Below are 17,362 nucleotides of genomic sequence, written 5' to 3' on the forward strand. Positions count from 1 at the left end.
GTTTCGGGGCGAGGTTTTAACTCTGGATTCCAGAGTGCTCTCTAAGGCAGGTGACATCATCAAAAGGACTCACACAGTTCAAAAGAACCCTCACAGTGTAGGGTAAGAAATGGATGGGATTCTATTCTACTTCACTGCCTATTATCTATTTTAACTTTTACCTCACTTTCTTTATTAGCAAAAATGAGATAACACCCATTCTGTGTACCTTCCAGAGTTATTACAAAAATAAATATGTAAAGACACTTAAAATATATATATATATATATATATATATGCCACCATAATGTAAGATGAGGCCTTATATCCACCATCAACATCTACGGAAATTGTCAAACATAAGCAAGGGTGCAATTAAGTGGTCTCACGCACAAGCGTTTTAGCTACCAACACCCAGTAAAACACAATGCAACATATTGGGCTATTAAAAAAAAATGGTTTCTTCGCTTTTACAATATGGCAACAACAAAAAGGATTTTTTCATCCCTCATTTAGAGTACGCAATTAGAATTTGATTGTCATCATCATTATCAATCATTGGAACAAAGAACTGGAGTGGCAAATATTATTATTGCAGAGGCTTCTTCTTTTCTAAGATAGATGCCTCCACGTAAGAGCTACAAGACAAGCTACCCTTGAGTTTACGTGGGAAAGACTCAAAATCTTGTCAGGGATAGAAAAATTGAACAGAGAAATAAACTTCAAGAATTTAACTTGGAGAAAATGTAAGGTTTATGAACTCATAGTGGACTACATTTTTATATTATCAGAGAAACAGAAAATGCTTTTCAACAAGGGTATCGTGGTAGAAGTTTCGATTAACAGGTAAGAATCAACCTAAGGCATGGATGAGCTGGTTGGTTTCTTTTCTCTTTCCTCAAAGGTGTCGTGATGAAATCTCACTTGTCACACTTACTAACAATCCTCACACGCTTCTAGGATCTTGGCCACTAAGTCTCCCACTTTACACTCTCTTTAAATTCTTTTTCCCGTATTCATTCCCTTGGTTTTTCTGTGAGAGATTTTAGAGCACGTACTCATTTAAAGGCAATATCTTTTTGCATACACCGATAACTCTAAGGCAACTTCAGTTCTAAATGTATAACCAATGATAGTACACTTGTTTTTTAAAAGTCTGATCTGATGAATTTCTGAGCCAATTTCTCCAATCTTTCAAGTTTTTCTGATTTTTCTATTTTAAGGTATAAACACATGACATTTCACCACGCCACTCTGGCCACCCAGATTATAGAAGGAGGAAAGATTCTAAAAGGTGCTGTAATTGCCATTATCAATATCACTTATTGAGCACTTACTACAAGCCAGGTCTGGTTCAAATGCTTTTGCATATGTCATCCCAAGGAAGCTTTCCAGCATCCATGGGAGGGAATTATTACAATCCTCATTTTACAGAAGGGGCAGCTGAGGATTAGAGACATTAAGGAACCTGCTCAAGGAACCTGCCTAAGAGTAAATGACAAAGCTGGGATGGAATCAGGGCTGCCTATCTTCAAAACCCCATGAGGCTCCCTTGGGCAAGAAGAAGTCACCTAGCTCCAGCTCCATAAATGTCACCTTATTTGCGAACTAGCAGCTGAGGCCAGCCGATTTAATCAAGGAGAAAACATGAAGCTCAATGTCATTATCGAGCAGTTTTTCTGGGCTGAATTAATAGTTTTGTTTTGTTTTGGGGTTTTTTTTTTGGAATACCAAAGAGATTTAAACAGGCTAAGCCAAAGTTTCTAAAAAGAAACTAGTTCCTTGGTGGTACTACAAGTTTCTTCTTCCCTCCCTCCCTCCCTTCTTTCCTTTAAATCCTTGGGACATCAATAAACATTTGTTGAAATAGAAAGAAGCTCGAATAACTGTTCCTTCACTCCTTAGCTGAAAACACCTACAAATGTTCACAGGAACTTATGTGACTATCAGTGACTTAAAAACAACAACAACAACAAAAAAAAAAAACAAGCTCCGCGAGAGCAGAGATGTTTTAACATTTTATTCGCTACAGCCTTCCAAGCTCCTAGAAGGGCTCCTGGCACACAGCCGGCGCTCAGTAAGGATGTGCTGACTGGATGAGCCTTCTTTAAGTGGCAAGGGCGAGCCGGCCCTCTGGGCCTCCGGCCGCTTCTTGGTCCCGACACTCCCTTTGGAAACGGAGATAGGGTGGGCTTCCTACCTGTCTTATACCGCGGACCGGGACCCAGACCCTCCCACTCCTCCCCACCTCCCCGCAGCTGGAAGCAGCTGCGCGCGGTTTTGCCACCTGGGCTTGTCTACTAGGACTCCAGTCCTGCAGAGAAGGGCGCTCGGGCCGCTGGCCGCCGTGTCCCTCACTCCATGGGGGGAGGACAGCACTCAGGTGACGTTTCCGGGGGCCGGAACTCGAGGGCCGGGGCGCCGACACTGGGCCCTCCTGGGGTCCGGGGACCGCGCGGGGGACTGTCGGGTGCCAGCTCCACCCGCCGCTCCTCCCAGGGGGCGGGTTCACCGACAGGTGTCCCATCGCTGTGAGCATCTTCTCTCCAGCTCCGGAAGGTACACAGCGGGCTTCTGCGAAGGCGCCGGAGGGACGGAGCGGGGCGGGTGGCCGGCGGGTTTCATACTCAGTAAAGAAAATGGAAACATAGGTGGGAAAAGAAAGGCAGGATGGCTTTCAGGGAAGCAGCAGCCTCGTCTCAGAAAGCTGGAGCGCGCAGAGCTCAAGCATCCCGCGTCTTTCCAGGAGGAAGAATGCTTAAATAGAGTGGCGAAGGCGAGGCATGGATCACTGGGTTACGTTTTCCTAATCAGGGGTTCCGGGTGCCTTTTCTGAACTAGAAAAGCCAAATACAGTTCCTCACCCAAGTTGATGCCCCTCTCCCCCTCAGCCCACATCCCGTGTTCGCGCCTTTGGGCACTTGGTTAACCTTCTATTACTCATCTGTCACATGGTGCGTGCAAGGTCGTCTGAACTCTGCCGATGCCCTTAGGAAGTCAGCAGCTGTCGGGGAACTGCGGAGAGCGGGGAGAAGGGAGCGTGGGCTTTTGCACATCAGCCCGGGGCTTCTCAGAGCCTTTGAGAAACTCTTTCTAAAAGTTCTTTCTTTAGCAATAAGAAAGAAATCAGGTCTCTTATACTTCTTAATAAGGTTTTGCTCCAAAGTCTGATATCTTTATTTGTAGTGGAATCTTCTTATTAAAATGCCCCTGAATCTACTACTAAAGAAACAGGCAGAAACATGCAATTGTTTTCATTTCCTGTATGCAGAGAAATTTCACTGAACTTATTAGCTCAGTGCAAATTTGGGGGCCAGGTGTTTTCAGTGAATGTTTTCTAACTTTTTAATATTGCATTTTCTACTTAACCTATTTGTTAATATAACTTAGTGGGTAGAGATGTGGAGAGGGGGTGCCGACTGGCTGGATATGACTGGATTGGTAGCCCATCATTTGTTTTTCACTCGGATCATGACATCTGTTTCATGCCACAATTGAATTGGCCACTTGCCAAGCAGACATGTCCTCACCTATTGTCTTGTGGTTGTGATAAGATAATTACGAGGACAATATTGTTTGACTCCTAGCTTAGCACAGGCTGTTAAGCTGCACAAAGCAATCCAATCCCAAGAAAGTAGTCTTTCTAGCCTGGGGAATAAAAGTACATCAATGCACAGGCCACCTAATGTTTCTGAAATATTAATGTTGATTGTTAAACAGAGATTGAGTAGGGAAGGAAAACCACCAGGCAGTTTAAAGAGGAGCCAGGAATAGTCCTATGGGTCCAACATGCTATGAGGGAACCAACTTCATGTTTAGTGTCAGTCTGCTTTCCTCAAACACCAGAAATGGATTTGGGGGTAGGATGACTGCAGTATAGTGATAAGTCCAGTGTCTATTTTGAGAGTTGAGCCTGTATCTCTTAACACAAGTGATAGGCTAAATGTGCAAGGTGCAGCAGTTGTCCTACCAGACACCCCAAACTCCCCAGTTAACTAGGTTGGTCCCAGGCTAGGATATGGGGCTTCCCTCTACAGAACCTTTGAAAGCCCACTAGACCCAACGGTCAAGGCAGTGGCTGGTCAGAGGCCCTAGCTGCCCTGGGAAGGAGAGTCACAGCTCCCACTCCACAAAAGACCAAGGATGGGAAATGCTCCCTTACCCTGAAGACACCGGGATGCTTCTGCCTGTCACCAGGACACCCCCTCCTGCAACCCACCTGGAGGGAACCAAGGCTATCACTTACTTTATGTCTCAGACTTACTCACCCCCAACCCCCTGTGCATTTATTTTTAACATTCTGATCCTTAGAAGTGAAATGAAACAAATATAGGTGGGGGAAATTGAAGAAAGCTGGAGATGGGGAAGGAAAAAGGGGGAAGCCTTCTTCATGCCTCAGGGCTGAAGGAAAGAAAAGAAAAAACTTTTGTCAAGAAGCTACTCTGCTTACACAAGGTTTGAGTGCTTCAGTTCATTAAACCCTCACAAGCACTATGTAAGGCAGAGAGTATTATTCCCACTTCACCAATGGGGAAAACATGGGTGGGAAAAATGAGGCTCAGAGAGGTCAGTGACTACTTGAAGTCACACAGCTAGAAAGTGACACGGCTCAGATTAGGCCCTAAGCCGTCTGATTCCTCCAGGAAGGTGGCGTGCTTGACCTGTGAGGACCGGTGAGGAAAGCCCATGTGCCTCTGTTCTCTCTGTCTGTCTAGCTCCTAGCTTTCCTGAGGAGGGGGAGCTTGGAATAAAACTGCCAAAAGCTGTGCCCCAGGGGCAGGTACAGACACCTGGGGTCTCTTATAGAGGTGCTGGACCCCAGAGATGGCTCTGCTCTCCCCCTTTCCACATCCTCTATCTCCATTTCTGCATTCTCTCATTCCACTGCCCCCAAACTACCAAATGCTAGGGTTCCAGAACCACTGGCGTATATCCTTTCTCTCCCTGGTGTACCACCCTTTTGCCCCATACCTGGGTGTCTTCTTTCTATCCCACGCTAACACAATTGGGGATGTTATAAAGATCCCTCAAAATAAAGCAGGAGATGCACATCTAAGGGCCCAAACTAAGTGTGGCTTCAAGGTCTGCAGAATCCAGGACCTGGTGCTTCCAAGCAGCTGGATCCCCTGCTGAGGGTGGGAACGGTGAGAGGGGGGATGACTGGGAATGCTTAGCCAGACTCAGGGGTCCCTCTGTCTTTGGAAAGGGAAGGAACAAATGGAAAGGAAGGAGACAGAGACAGAGAGGGAGAGAGAGAATGGTTCTTACGCAGGGAAAACTTTATGATTATAGAGAAGTTTTGAAAAATTAGATTTGACTGTGTAAAAATTAATACTGACAAAAATGACAGTCTTTTTAAAATTTTCTGTGACACAGCTAATTACCATACAGCACAGTAACAATTGTGTTATTTCATTAAATTTCAGAATAACTTTGGTATGTTTTATTTAATTAAAATAATAAAACTCTTAACTCTTTCTGTATACTCAAGTCTAATAGAGTGGCTCATGGATCCCAGTATTTGGCATGATTACTCATTGCAATAAACACACACACACAGACACACACAGACACACACACACACACACACAGAGTAAATAGTGTGTTTGTCCTGCGACATTCTGAGAGACCTGGATGGAAACCATACTTCATAAAAAGGAATTTTATCCTTGAGGATTTATATTAAGCATGTAAAACATTGGCAGAGCTTTTGTCACACTGAACTCTAGTCTCATACATGTAGCAGCTCATTACCCCAATTTCAAAGTAAGTTAATTACCACTGGGTTGCAAAGCACTGAAAACACTCAAGTCTCATCACCTGGGTCCCACACTGTCCTAAGTAAACCTGACATCCCACACCGTCTAAATAATTGGGCTACTCATTCTACACTACTCTGATCATTCAGTTTGACTAAGATGGAACTTAGTTTTGGAGTTTTTTTTAAGCCTATGAACTTGCAAATATACTTGCATGAAAAATGTCCTATAATCTTGAAACTGTAAAGAAAATATGTATTGCCATTCTTTTTTAAAGTCTAGGTGACTCTTTCCTCCAACAAAATTCTTCAGAAATTTAAGAGAAGCTGCTCTCTTTGGTGCTGATTATTTCATAGAACACATATAAAAACATTTTTTCAAATAGAAATAGTATAAAATTATATACTATTAAAGCACTTCATTGAATAAATTCCACCTAAAATGTTTCATATTTTCAAGATCTAGAAGGGGAATTTATACAGTTTGTTCTTTATAGAGAGCTTCTACATGTGATTTTTCTCAAAATATGTCTAGATTCTTTTCAAGCAACAATGATAGTCTATTAACACAAAGTCCAAGCAGCTCTTAGGAGCAGTTTGGGCCCCTAAAGAGAGAGGAAACATTTCAGGGAGACCATGTGTGATTGTTTCCACCATCTTTTCAGGGTAGAGGTCAAAGGTCAACCACACAGCCTTGGAGATAGACAGAACTAGGTTTAATTTTTGTCCCTACCACTCACCAACAGGGTGACCTGAGCCATGCCCTCATCCTCTTAGCTTCAGTATCCCCATTTGCAAAATGAAGATAATAGTAATGTCTGCCTATGAATGTTATGTGTGAATTAAATGAGATAACGTACGTAAGGAGCTGAGTTCAGTAACTGGCACATTAAGAGTATTCTACGAATTTTGTTTATTATGATAATTGACACTCTACTTGTCTATGTTGGTTTTTGGCTTCCCTTTTTTCATGAAAATCTAGGCAGTCATTTAAAATGTAGGGCGTACTTCTGTACATATGATCCTGGACCCTCTTCGACCATTGGAAATGCTTGTTTTTAACATGTGTTTTATGTTTGTTTTTCTCATTGGGAGTCACAGGTGTGTTTGTGAGTGTGACTGCTTATGTGTGTATGTGTGAATACCATCTAGCTTATGGAGACATTAAGCCTGATTTCTTCATTGACTCATAAATACCTTGACAATTTAACATTAGCCAAGGGCAAATATTTATTATGGCTGTTCTTGAAGAGGTACCCAGTGTGTTATTCATTATATGGGAAAGATTATATACCTAATGGTACCAACTCGCGCCCCAATCAGCTGTTACAAGATATGTGCAAAAAAATGGAGTTGTGTCTTCATCCTATCCTCACTGGCATTTAAAAGTCAAAAGTGAGAGGCAGGGCTGGTGGAGAGTAAAGGGTGAAGTATTTCTGTTCTGTCTCCATCTATGACCAGAGCTGTTGGTTGATTATTCCCTTCTCCTGGCATCTGGTTTGGGTGGCTGTGTGCCTCAGGGGACAATGTATCCAACCCCAGCCCCAGGGTGGGCAGGGGGGAATCTAGATTATTTGAGACCAATAGCTGAATTGCAATTAGTACTCCTTTTAGCATTGATTGGTTTAACAATGAGCATGTAGCATTTCCAGCCATCAGTACTTGAGGGGAGTCTGCAGGAAAGGCCGCTCAGAAAGGATTGCACATTCTTTAAAATGTCTACAAAAAAAGAATGGTTTCTTTTCTGGCCTTTGTTTTGGGTATGTAAGGATGTGGTGTTTAAGGCTGCTGTCCCCATCTTGTATCCCTGAGGGGACCAGCCTTGGAAAACGCTCACCTGACAAGGGTGGCTGCAATGGAGACAGATGGAAAGGACCTGGAGCCCGATGTCACCACTAGGCCACTGAAATGAACAATCTTGGAACCACCACCCTATCTCTGGACTTCTCTGTTAGGGCTAAGCTATTTAGGGTTGGTTCTTCTCAAACTGGAAGTTAAAAGCATCTCAAATGATTTTCCACATCAGCCAAACAAAACCAAACCAGAAATCTCTTGTAAGAAACCTACCCTTGAGAGATCAAATGGGTTCAATATTCTGCTGGGGTCTATAGCTGCCTTTGTTCAAGGAATGCAGATTAATGATTTTTACCCTAATCTGCTGTCTATTTTAATGCCTTTTGGAAAAAAAAGATTAACTCTCTCTAGGCTTGTTAAACTCTTACTTCATTTTATTTATTATTGGCTTGCAAATATAAAGAAATATATAATCTTTTGTACCCACATAAAAATGTTAAATCATTTTTACTTTTGCATATTTTATGCCAGTGAAGTGACTTTCAGTCTCTTTCACATATTTATCCATTTATTTCTATTTTATTATGTTTCTTTTTTTACCTCTTTTTATATTTGTGCTTACTTTTTCCATGTACTGTCTTGATCTCTTTTGCTTTCAGTATAGGTTATCTTTTAAGTATGGGTATGTGTATTTCTACTTTCAAGAGGCATGATGTAGTGGTAAAAACATGAAATTTTGTACAAAACTTTGGCTTAAATACTGGCTCTGCCACCTACTTTTTGTGTAACTTTTGGAAAATTCCTTAACCTAAAGCAAAAAGAAGGGTGGTGAGCATGGCATGTATTTCACTGTAGAGCCAATCCCAAAGCAAGTGTAGAGGGTAGGATGGCATGTTATATGCCTTGAACATTTTTAACTACACACCTATCAAAAATTAGAAGAGAAAGAGGGAAAGAAGGTAGAAGGTAGAGTAAATTCACTTATGGCCTCATGTGTCATCTATGGGAGTCGAACGGTACATTATTCAAGCTGACAAAACAAGTATCTAAAATATAAGAACATTGGGCTTCCCTGGTGGTGCAGTGGTTAAGAATCCGTCTGCCAATGCAGGGGACTCAGGTTTGATCCCTGGTCCGGGAAGATTCCACATGCCGTGGAGCAACTAAGCCCGTGCGCCACAACTACTGAGCCTGCGTTCCAGAGCCCACGAGCCACAACTACTGAGCCTGCATGCCACAACTACTGAGCCCGCATACCTCAACTACTGAGCCTGTGTGCCACAACTACTGAAGCCCAAGCACCTAGAGCCCGTGCTCCGCAACAAGAGAAGCCCGCGCACCGCAACGAAGAGTAGCCCCCACTCGCCACAACTAGAGAAGGCCCGCAGGCAGCAACGAAGTCCCAATGCAGCCAAAAAATAAAATACAATAAAAAAAATAATACTAAAGACTATGGGCACAGAAGTGTGAGGCACTGTAGAATTAAGTAATAGCTATTATTTATGAGCACTTACTATATGTCTGGCACAATGCTTTACATGCACTATTTCATTCAATCCTCAAAACAACCCTTATGAGGGTAGGTACTGTTATCCCCCATTTTTCAGATGAATATTCTAAGGCACAGAAAAATGAAGTGACCTGCCCGAGGTCACAGCTAATGTCAGAGCCAGGATTTAGTCTTAGGCATTCAGACTCCAGAGCATACACTCTTAATCATGACACAAACCTCTAAGTCCTCTTAATTCCTTTGTGAATTTTTTTTAATATGTTAGTGGTTTAAGGAATATTTTCTGGGCTATGGCTGGGTTCATATCAAACATTCTTTCCCACAAACACTCCTGATCAGGGGGCACCATTCAATTCACTCTAGAGAGAGAAAGGTCAAGTCCTAAGAAGTCTAGGATGAAAACCAAGTATGGGCTCAAAACAAACAAAAAAAACCAAAAACCAAACATCAGTCACTATGTTCATATAAAACTACTTAAATAATGCTAGCAGATTTTCAGCAACAAACAACTTTTTTTTTTCTTTCCAGGATGGGCGCTCAAGTGCCTAGGATGGAAGTAGTCAGGTGCCCATGGTTTTTTAAAAAATAAAACATCTTTGTTTTTGTCTTCAATATAGAATAGTAAGTAATAGATACATGAATTGCTAATTTTTTTATTTGGACCACAGCTTAGGACAATCTGTACTTAGAATATTAAAAATAATATTGATGATAGTAAATAAGGAAATGAAGTATTATCTTTGATGACCAAATTAAGGATTAGCAGCTAGGAAGACCATTGTTTTCACTGTAGTGGATTGCTGATTGTCAAACTAAAATGTCTCATATTTTATGAGCATTTGACCTATCTGTGAGAAGCGTTATCTAAGGGTTTCCTTTGACATCCACTCAAATACGTAATGACTTTTTATCATAAAACCTGCAGCATAAATGAATACTAGTTTCTCATGCATCCCTTCTGGGGTTGTACCATCTGAATTAATATTGAATTGATATATCTTTTCTTTGATGTTTTGGAAATTAGTTTTATGTAATCAGTACCTGTCAGTGGAACACTGAATATTGACAAATAAAGAAGTTTTCCACATTCTCATAGCTATTATATACCTAACTACCAATTTTTAGGTCAGCCAGGGTTTGATTCATCCCTGAAAATCCCAATGTAGATGGTATTTTATTGGTGGTACTGTCTAGTCTTTGGGAATCTTATATCAGAAAATTCCCTTTCTCTTTCCCTCTCCCTCCCCCCACCCCCCACACACACAAACATACCCACACACTTCCATACAAAAGCAGCCTCAGTTTCAGTGTGCCCTGCCCTGCCCTGGCAACCAGATGTTCCCAGGTAAGGTGATCTCTCCTTAACATGGGAACGGTCCAGATTTAATGGAGTATGATGGAGTGTATTGACCTGCCTTTGGTCCTTCTTACTCATCCGCATGGGAGAGTCTGCGGTGCCAGGAAAAGTCATCTACCTGGAAACAAGTATTTCACAAAGCTCCACAGTTGGTTGAGTAAAGCCTGCCAGTGTGCTTTTAGAATGCTTTCTTTCTCATTAATTTACAGATAAACTGCAAAACAGAATAATCAGTATATAAATTGAAATGATCAAATTAATCAAAATCTATACCAAACATAAGCCACTATGTTCATATGAGACTACTTAAATAACACTAGCAGATTTTCAGCAACAAACTCTCTTCTCTAAATAAAAGCTTATAGATCAGCTGGGTGAAGTGCCAAGTCATAAAAAATTATTATTTTTTTAATTTAACTGTCTTTGCCAAGAAGGAACATAAATTTTTCAGAAATTTTCTTCTTTAATCCTATTTAGGATTATACCCCATATAATTCTTAAAACAGATATGAGGTAGATCAGAATTATATTAATTAAAAGGCATTAAATGAATAACAATGTAAATAACTATTGTATAAATTATCAAGGACATTTTCTCTAATCAGCCTTCTAAGCAGCTCTGTCCAACAGAAAAATGAGCCACCAAGGCAAGCCACATATGTATTTCCTAGTAGCCACATTTAAGAAGTAAAAAGGGGGCCTCCCTGGTGGCGCAGTGGTTGCAAATCCGCCTGCCAACACAGGGGACACGGGTTCGAGCCCTGGTCCGGGAAGATCCCACATGCCGCGGAGCAACTAAGCCCGTGCGCCACAACTACTGAGCCTGCGCTCTAGAGCCCGCGAGCCCTAACTACTGAGCCCGTGTGCCACAACTACTGAAGCCCACGCACCTAGAGCCTGTGCTCCGCAACAAGAGAAGCCACCGCAGTGAGAAGCCCGCGCACCGCAACGAAGAGTAGCCCCCGCTCGCCGCAACTAGAGAAAAGCCCATGCGCAGCAGCGAAGACCCAACACAGCCAAAAATAAATAATAAATAAAATACATAAATTTAAAAAAAAAGAAGTAAAAAGGAACAGGTAAGATTAATTTTAATAATATATTTTATTTAACCCATTATATAAAAATTATCAGTTCCATTTGTAATCAAGATAAACTTGTAATTAAGGCACTATTTTATATTTTTTATACTTAGTCTTCAAAATCTGGTGTGTATTTTATACTTACAGTGCATCTCAATTCAGACAAGCCATATTTCAAGTGCTCAATAAGTCACATGTGGCTTGTGGTTGTGTGGTGGTAGGGAAAGGTCAATTTCACATGCATACTGTGCTACTGTATTAGGTGATAGGAAAAAATGATGAATAAAACATGAGGGCAAAATGCAGGAATTCTTTTGAGCTGGGAACCTTCCTAGCGGGTCCAGGACTACTAGCCTATTTGTACCTTTCTGCAAATTAGAGACTCTCTCCTTCCCCAAGTAACTTGACTCCCATCTGTCAGAAAATGGACATAATATGCCAATTTTATTAAAACAAGATACTCTATTACCATCAGCCAGAAAAATGTTTTAATAAATATATAAACCTATGATGCCTACAAAGTAAATGAACAACCCTCCCTTAGATGCAGCACCTTTGATCAGTGCACAACCTGTACAATTGTCCCAGAAGCCCTGCTGGTTCCCTTAACCTAATTCTGGTCATGGCACTTCTCCTCTTCCCAATTCCATCCCTGCCTGCATTCCAACCAACATCAGAAAAACAGGACTTTGTAACACTACTCCACAAATTCCATTGTCTGATGCTAGCACAAATTGTGAAGAAGGTACATTTTTTTGTATGCTGGTCTCCTTTATCTGTATTCCACACATAACCCCCCAACATGCTACCTTCCTCCTTCAAGAAAGGCCAATGGATAACCTATACTTCTAATGAATTACCTTGACCTCCCATAGCCTCCCGTAGATTCTAAAAGCTAGGCAGAATCAGGACATTCCCCCTTAACACAACCTGCTTTCAGAGAAGGTTCAGATGGCAGTCTTGAATTCTGCATCACACATTTAATACAATACGTCATTTTCTAAGGGGTTTTCACATTATAAGCACCATTCATACCATGCGATAAAAGTCTACATTCTCAGTTAAATTAATTTCAAGCATCATCAAGCAAGTAAGAGGAAGGGCATCTTCCTGTCCTGTCGTGACTGAAATGTTGTTAATGAAGTGGAAACCTACCTTGCCTTGGTCATGACCCTGCCAGACAGGCCTATCAGCTGTGATTTTTTTCACATTTCTCCATACCTCTGCCATATAACATTGAAATCTCTGCTAAAGTTGATTCTTCAAGTGTTCTTGAAGAATCAAGAACAGAATAGGTTCCCTGCCTATTCAATTTGTGGGTGTAACCCTTGAGTTTACCACATATTACAAGTATTTACATTGTTTACATTTATTTCCAGGAAAGTAATGCTATGGCCCCTGATTTAAGATTGGCGTGATAAATGATACTTATCATCTAGTAAAACACTTCAAGTGTTTTAATTAACTGGTAATAGCCTTGCTTTTAAATAAGTGAGTCCTTCTTCATTCCAAAGCTGAGGAAATAGTATGAAATTTTGGGTTTTTGATTCAATACTTTGCTGTATTTTTTTTAATTGTAAGGGTAAGTGAAACTGACTTATCCATTAGGCAAAGAAGCCACAGCACCCAGGGCCCATGATAGTTTTAGTGGCCAATGAAAATGTTTTAATTTCTTTTAAATTGAGGAGGAAAAATAAATATAATCTAACCTAGATTACATTCAACTTTATACCAATACAATTGTAAAACATAATTTTTAATATTTTTTATGGAGGAATTGGCTCATGAAAGTAAAAGTATCTAAGACCCATGAAACTAATGATGCAGCCCTTCTCTGGACAATACCACAACTCCCAGGAACTGTCTCACAGATACACTGTTCTCCCTAAGCAAAGAGTATATTTCCTTCAGGATTTCTTTCCAACTACTGTAAAAACACTTCTTTAGCAAGATGATAAGCTGGAGTTTTCCTAAGACTCTAAAGAGTCATAGATAAAAAATGCCTAGGGGCTTCTCTGGTGGCGCAGTGGTTGAGAGTCTGCCTGCCAATGCAGGGGACAAGGGTTCGAGCCCTGGTCTGGGAAGATCCCACATGCCACGGAGCAACTAGGCCCGTGAGCCACAATTGCTGAGCCTGCGCGTCTGGAGCCTGTGCTCTGCAACAAGAGAGGCCACGATAGTGAGAGGCCCGTGCACCGCGATGAAGAGTGGCCCCCACTTGCCGCAACTGGAGAGAGCCCTCGCACAGAAACGAAGACCCAACACAGCTATAAATAAATAAATAAATAAATTTAAAAAAAAAAATGCCTAGAATGTGAGATCTAGGCTCTCTAACCTGCTTTCAAATCTGCAAAGAAAATGCCCTCCAGCTAATATAGTTCAAGGTCAAAGGAGATTTCAAATGTGCTAATTAAAATGAGAGATATTGCTTGAGCAGAAGAAAACTAATTTTTGTTCACACATTATGAGAGTGATTCATGAATAAGCGGGATAACGTGTCAGACTGTATCCCAGACCTTAGTTGCTTATCAGAAGTTAAGCATTTGCTTACATCAAACCAAATCACCAAAATATAATCTCATAATAAAAGTGAAATTGAAGTCAAAAGGAGGGGCTCTCCTGGTGGCGCAGTGGTTAAGAATCCACCTGCCAAAGCAGGGGTCACGGGTTCGAACCCTGGTCCGGGAAGATCCCACATGCCATGGAGCAACTAAGCCCATGCGCCACAACTATTGAGCCCGCGAGCCACAACTACTGAAGCCCGTGCGCCTAGAGCCCATGCTCCGCAACAAGAGAAGCCACTGCAGTGAGAAGCCCTGCACCCCAATGAAGAGTAGCACCCGCTCGCCACTAGAGAAAGCCCATGCAGCAACGAACACCCAATGCAGCCAAAAATAAAATAAATTAATTTTTAAAAAAAGAATGATTCAAAAAAGTCAAAAGGAAATCAACAAGTCAGGTAAGCATCAGCACTATGGCCTCTATAAGCCTAAGATCGCTTTGGATGTGGAAGAATGTGTGAGTTGCTAACAAAGAAATGTGTGTGGCAAGGAGCCAGCAAGTGTCAGAGGCAAGAAGGAGGCAAATCTCTTAAAGGCAAAGCTGGAATTTGAGCAACACGCCCTGATCCCAGCCAGCACCTCTTACCTTAGCAAGGCTTGAGGAGTCCATGTGCAGAGACTGGAAGGTGCTGGTGTAAAAGAAACTGCCAGAAGGTGAGCTGAAGTAAGACACAGGGGCCTGAAGACATCTGGAGGTCAGGTGGGTGCATCGGCAAACATGACGTAGCTGGGGAGCGCTGTCAGAAAGCCACAGGTGAGGCTTCCTTAAAGTTGACAGATTTGGCTGTTAGCAGGAGGCACTCTGCAGTAGCGTTTTTTGAACAAGGGCTGGGTAGGCGGTGGTTTGAAGGACTGAGCTGCAGAGCAGCCCTGTTTACACAAGCAGAGCCTACAGCAGCCCTGCCCCTTCACCCCATCAATCACCAGCAGTGGCTTCATCTCCTAGGGCACTAATGTCATTTGTTGATGCCCCAAAACCACACAGAGTTGGTGTCCACCAGATTATAGCTTGTTTTCATATAGGTTGAAAATACTCAGACATAAAAAGATTGAGACTTGTGAAAAATCACATGGTTTCCTAAGGCTATAGATTCTCAACTCGGAGAATAGATGATAGATTATAAGCATTGTCATTTGAAGAGATAATTACATTTATGCTACCAAAACATGCAGAAGAAAAGTATTTTAGAAGTTTGTTAGGAAATGAATAAAAATATCACATTATTTTCCTGGATTTTCTGTTTGGGGTATTTTTAGCTATTCAATATTTATAATGTGCTATCCTGTCTTTTCTCATTCTAATTAAATATTTGCAGTTGTTTGTAACTTTGTGTTTTTCTTAAAGAGCATCTCCCCCATTGTATAAACTTAAGGACCTACAAATCTCCTGCATCTGCTCCTGACTGTCTACACACCCCACCAAATGTAAGATCCAATTCCTGCATTTGTTCAGTGGAGAAAAATTTCTCTCTGCTTAGTTAGCAAAGGCATTTAAATGAAGAATGCTGTGAATGTCTGGGATTAAAAGTGAAATGCCTTTGTATCAAAGGCGAGCATAAAGTTCAGTTGTTTAGGCTACACCAGTTACAGTGTTCAGCTACTACTTATCCTAAGGAAATGGGTGAGCAGCAGAAATAAACTGATGGGTATGTTTAAAACCCACTCCCAGTTTGTTTTCTGTATCTGTGAGTCTGTTTCTGTTTTGTTATATTTGTTCATTTGTTTCATTTTTTAGATTCTACATATAAGTGAAAACATACAGTATTTGTCTTTCTCTGTCTGACTTATTCCACTAAGCATAATACACTCTAGATCCATCCGTGCTGTTACAAATGGCAAAATTTTTTCATGGCTGAGTAATATTCCATTGTATATATATACCACATCTTCTTTATTCATTCATCTGTTGATGGACACTTAGGTTGCTTCCATATCTTTGCTATTGTAAATAGTGCTGCTATGAACATTGGGATGCATGTATGCTTTCTAATTAGTGTTTTCATTTGTATAAATACTCAAGAGTGGAATTGCGGGGTCATGTGGTACAGAGAGCAAACTAGCGGAGAGGGGTTGAGGGAGGGGCAAGGTAGGTGAAGGGGATTAAGATGTACAGAATACTAGGTATAAAATAAAGTTACAAGGATGTAACGTACAGCACAGGGAATGCAGCCAATATTTTATAATAACTTTATATGGAGTACAATCCATTAAAAATAGCAAATCAATTCACTATGTGGTACCCTTGAAACTAATATAATATCATAAGTCAACTGTACTTTAATTAAAAAACAAAAAACCACTCTCCCAGCCAATTTGATCCTATTTTTGCACCATCACCAAATCATGGTGTATTCATCAAGACAAACTTCACTAGTCTCTTCTCTCCAACTTCTCCTTTTCACTCAGAGGTATATTGAAAACTGTGAAGTGAGAGGTAGAGTGATCCCCAGGAGGTTTTCTTTCTACCTGTGGGAGGTGACCAAGCCTGGTTTTCCCATGTCTACATCGGGTTATTGCAGCTGCTGTCTAGACAATCAATAGAGAGAGATGGGGTCATGAGAGCGATCCTCTTTCTTCTGGTCCTCTCGACTGCCTGAGGTGTTTTGAGCTAAAAGATGGTACTATGTTTTGTTAAAGTAATCAAACAAGGAGGTGGCTCTAATGCCGTGGTAGCCTACATAATCAGACCAAAAACTAAGCCAGAGTTAATGCACTGGAATCCAAGAAAATGAAACAACCAGCCACAAATAGCCAACTGGGCTTTCCCAAATAAGGCAATTGCTTCAGCTATAGTCAATCAAATCATTTCCTTGCTTTGCTTCTGCATCTTCTCTATTAAAAAAAACCCTAGCTCCTGTCAATGGAGCACTCCTAACCACTGTCGGTTTGGTGCTGCCTGATTTGAATCGATGTTTGCTCAAATAAATTCTTGAAAAACAAATGTTAATATGCCTCAGTTTACCTTTTAAGTTTCTAAACCCACTCACTGTAGATTAAAGATTGAAAGTGGCAGCCTCAGCCCTGTCTTGGTTCACAATTCGTATTCCTACAACTCTTCCCACTCTATCCCCATCCCAGTGTCCTACACCCCAGTAAGCAAACTCTCCTGCATGGTGATGATGATGATGATGATGATGTCTGATATTAATTGAACACTTACTAGAACACCTTATTCTTAGCACTTGTTCATATTATCCCATTAATCATCACAACCATACTTTGAGATAGGCACTGTTCTTATTACTGTTTTACCAATGGGGAAACTGAGACTTAGATTCCTTAACCAAAGTTACAGATTGCAAGTGGCAGAGTGCGGTACACTTA

At 41.3% G+C, this 17,362-nt stretch overlaps 1 long non-coding RNA gene across 3 annotated transcripts in view; it reads right to left on the reverse strand.

The window, feature by feature from the left end:
• Positions 1 to 2,040: 2,040 nt before the first annotated feature.
• LOC137769407 (uncharacterized) overlaps positions 2,041 to 17,362 on the reverse strand; it is a 280,962-nt gene continuing 265,640 nt past the window's right edge. For all 3 annotated transcript variants that reach the window (XR_011074965.1, XR_011074964.1, XR_011074966.1), the window contains 3 exons: positions 14,625 to 14,802; positions 2,267 to 2,994; positions 2,041 to 2,147 (listed from right to left, as the gene is read on the reverse strand). This is a non-coding gene — a long non-coding RNA (uncharacterized lncRNA). The remainder of the gene's footprint in view (positions 2,148 to 2,266; positions 2,995 to 14,624; positions 14,803 to 17,362) is intronic.

Source organism: Eschrichtius robustus, chromosome 9 (genome assembly GCF_028021215.1).
Source record: "Eschrichtius robustus isolate mEscRob2 chromosome 9, mEscRob2.pri, whole genome shotgun sequence".
NCBI lineage: Eukaryota > Metazoa > Chordata > Mammalia > Artiodactyla > Eschrichtiidae > Eschrichtius > Eschrichtius robustus.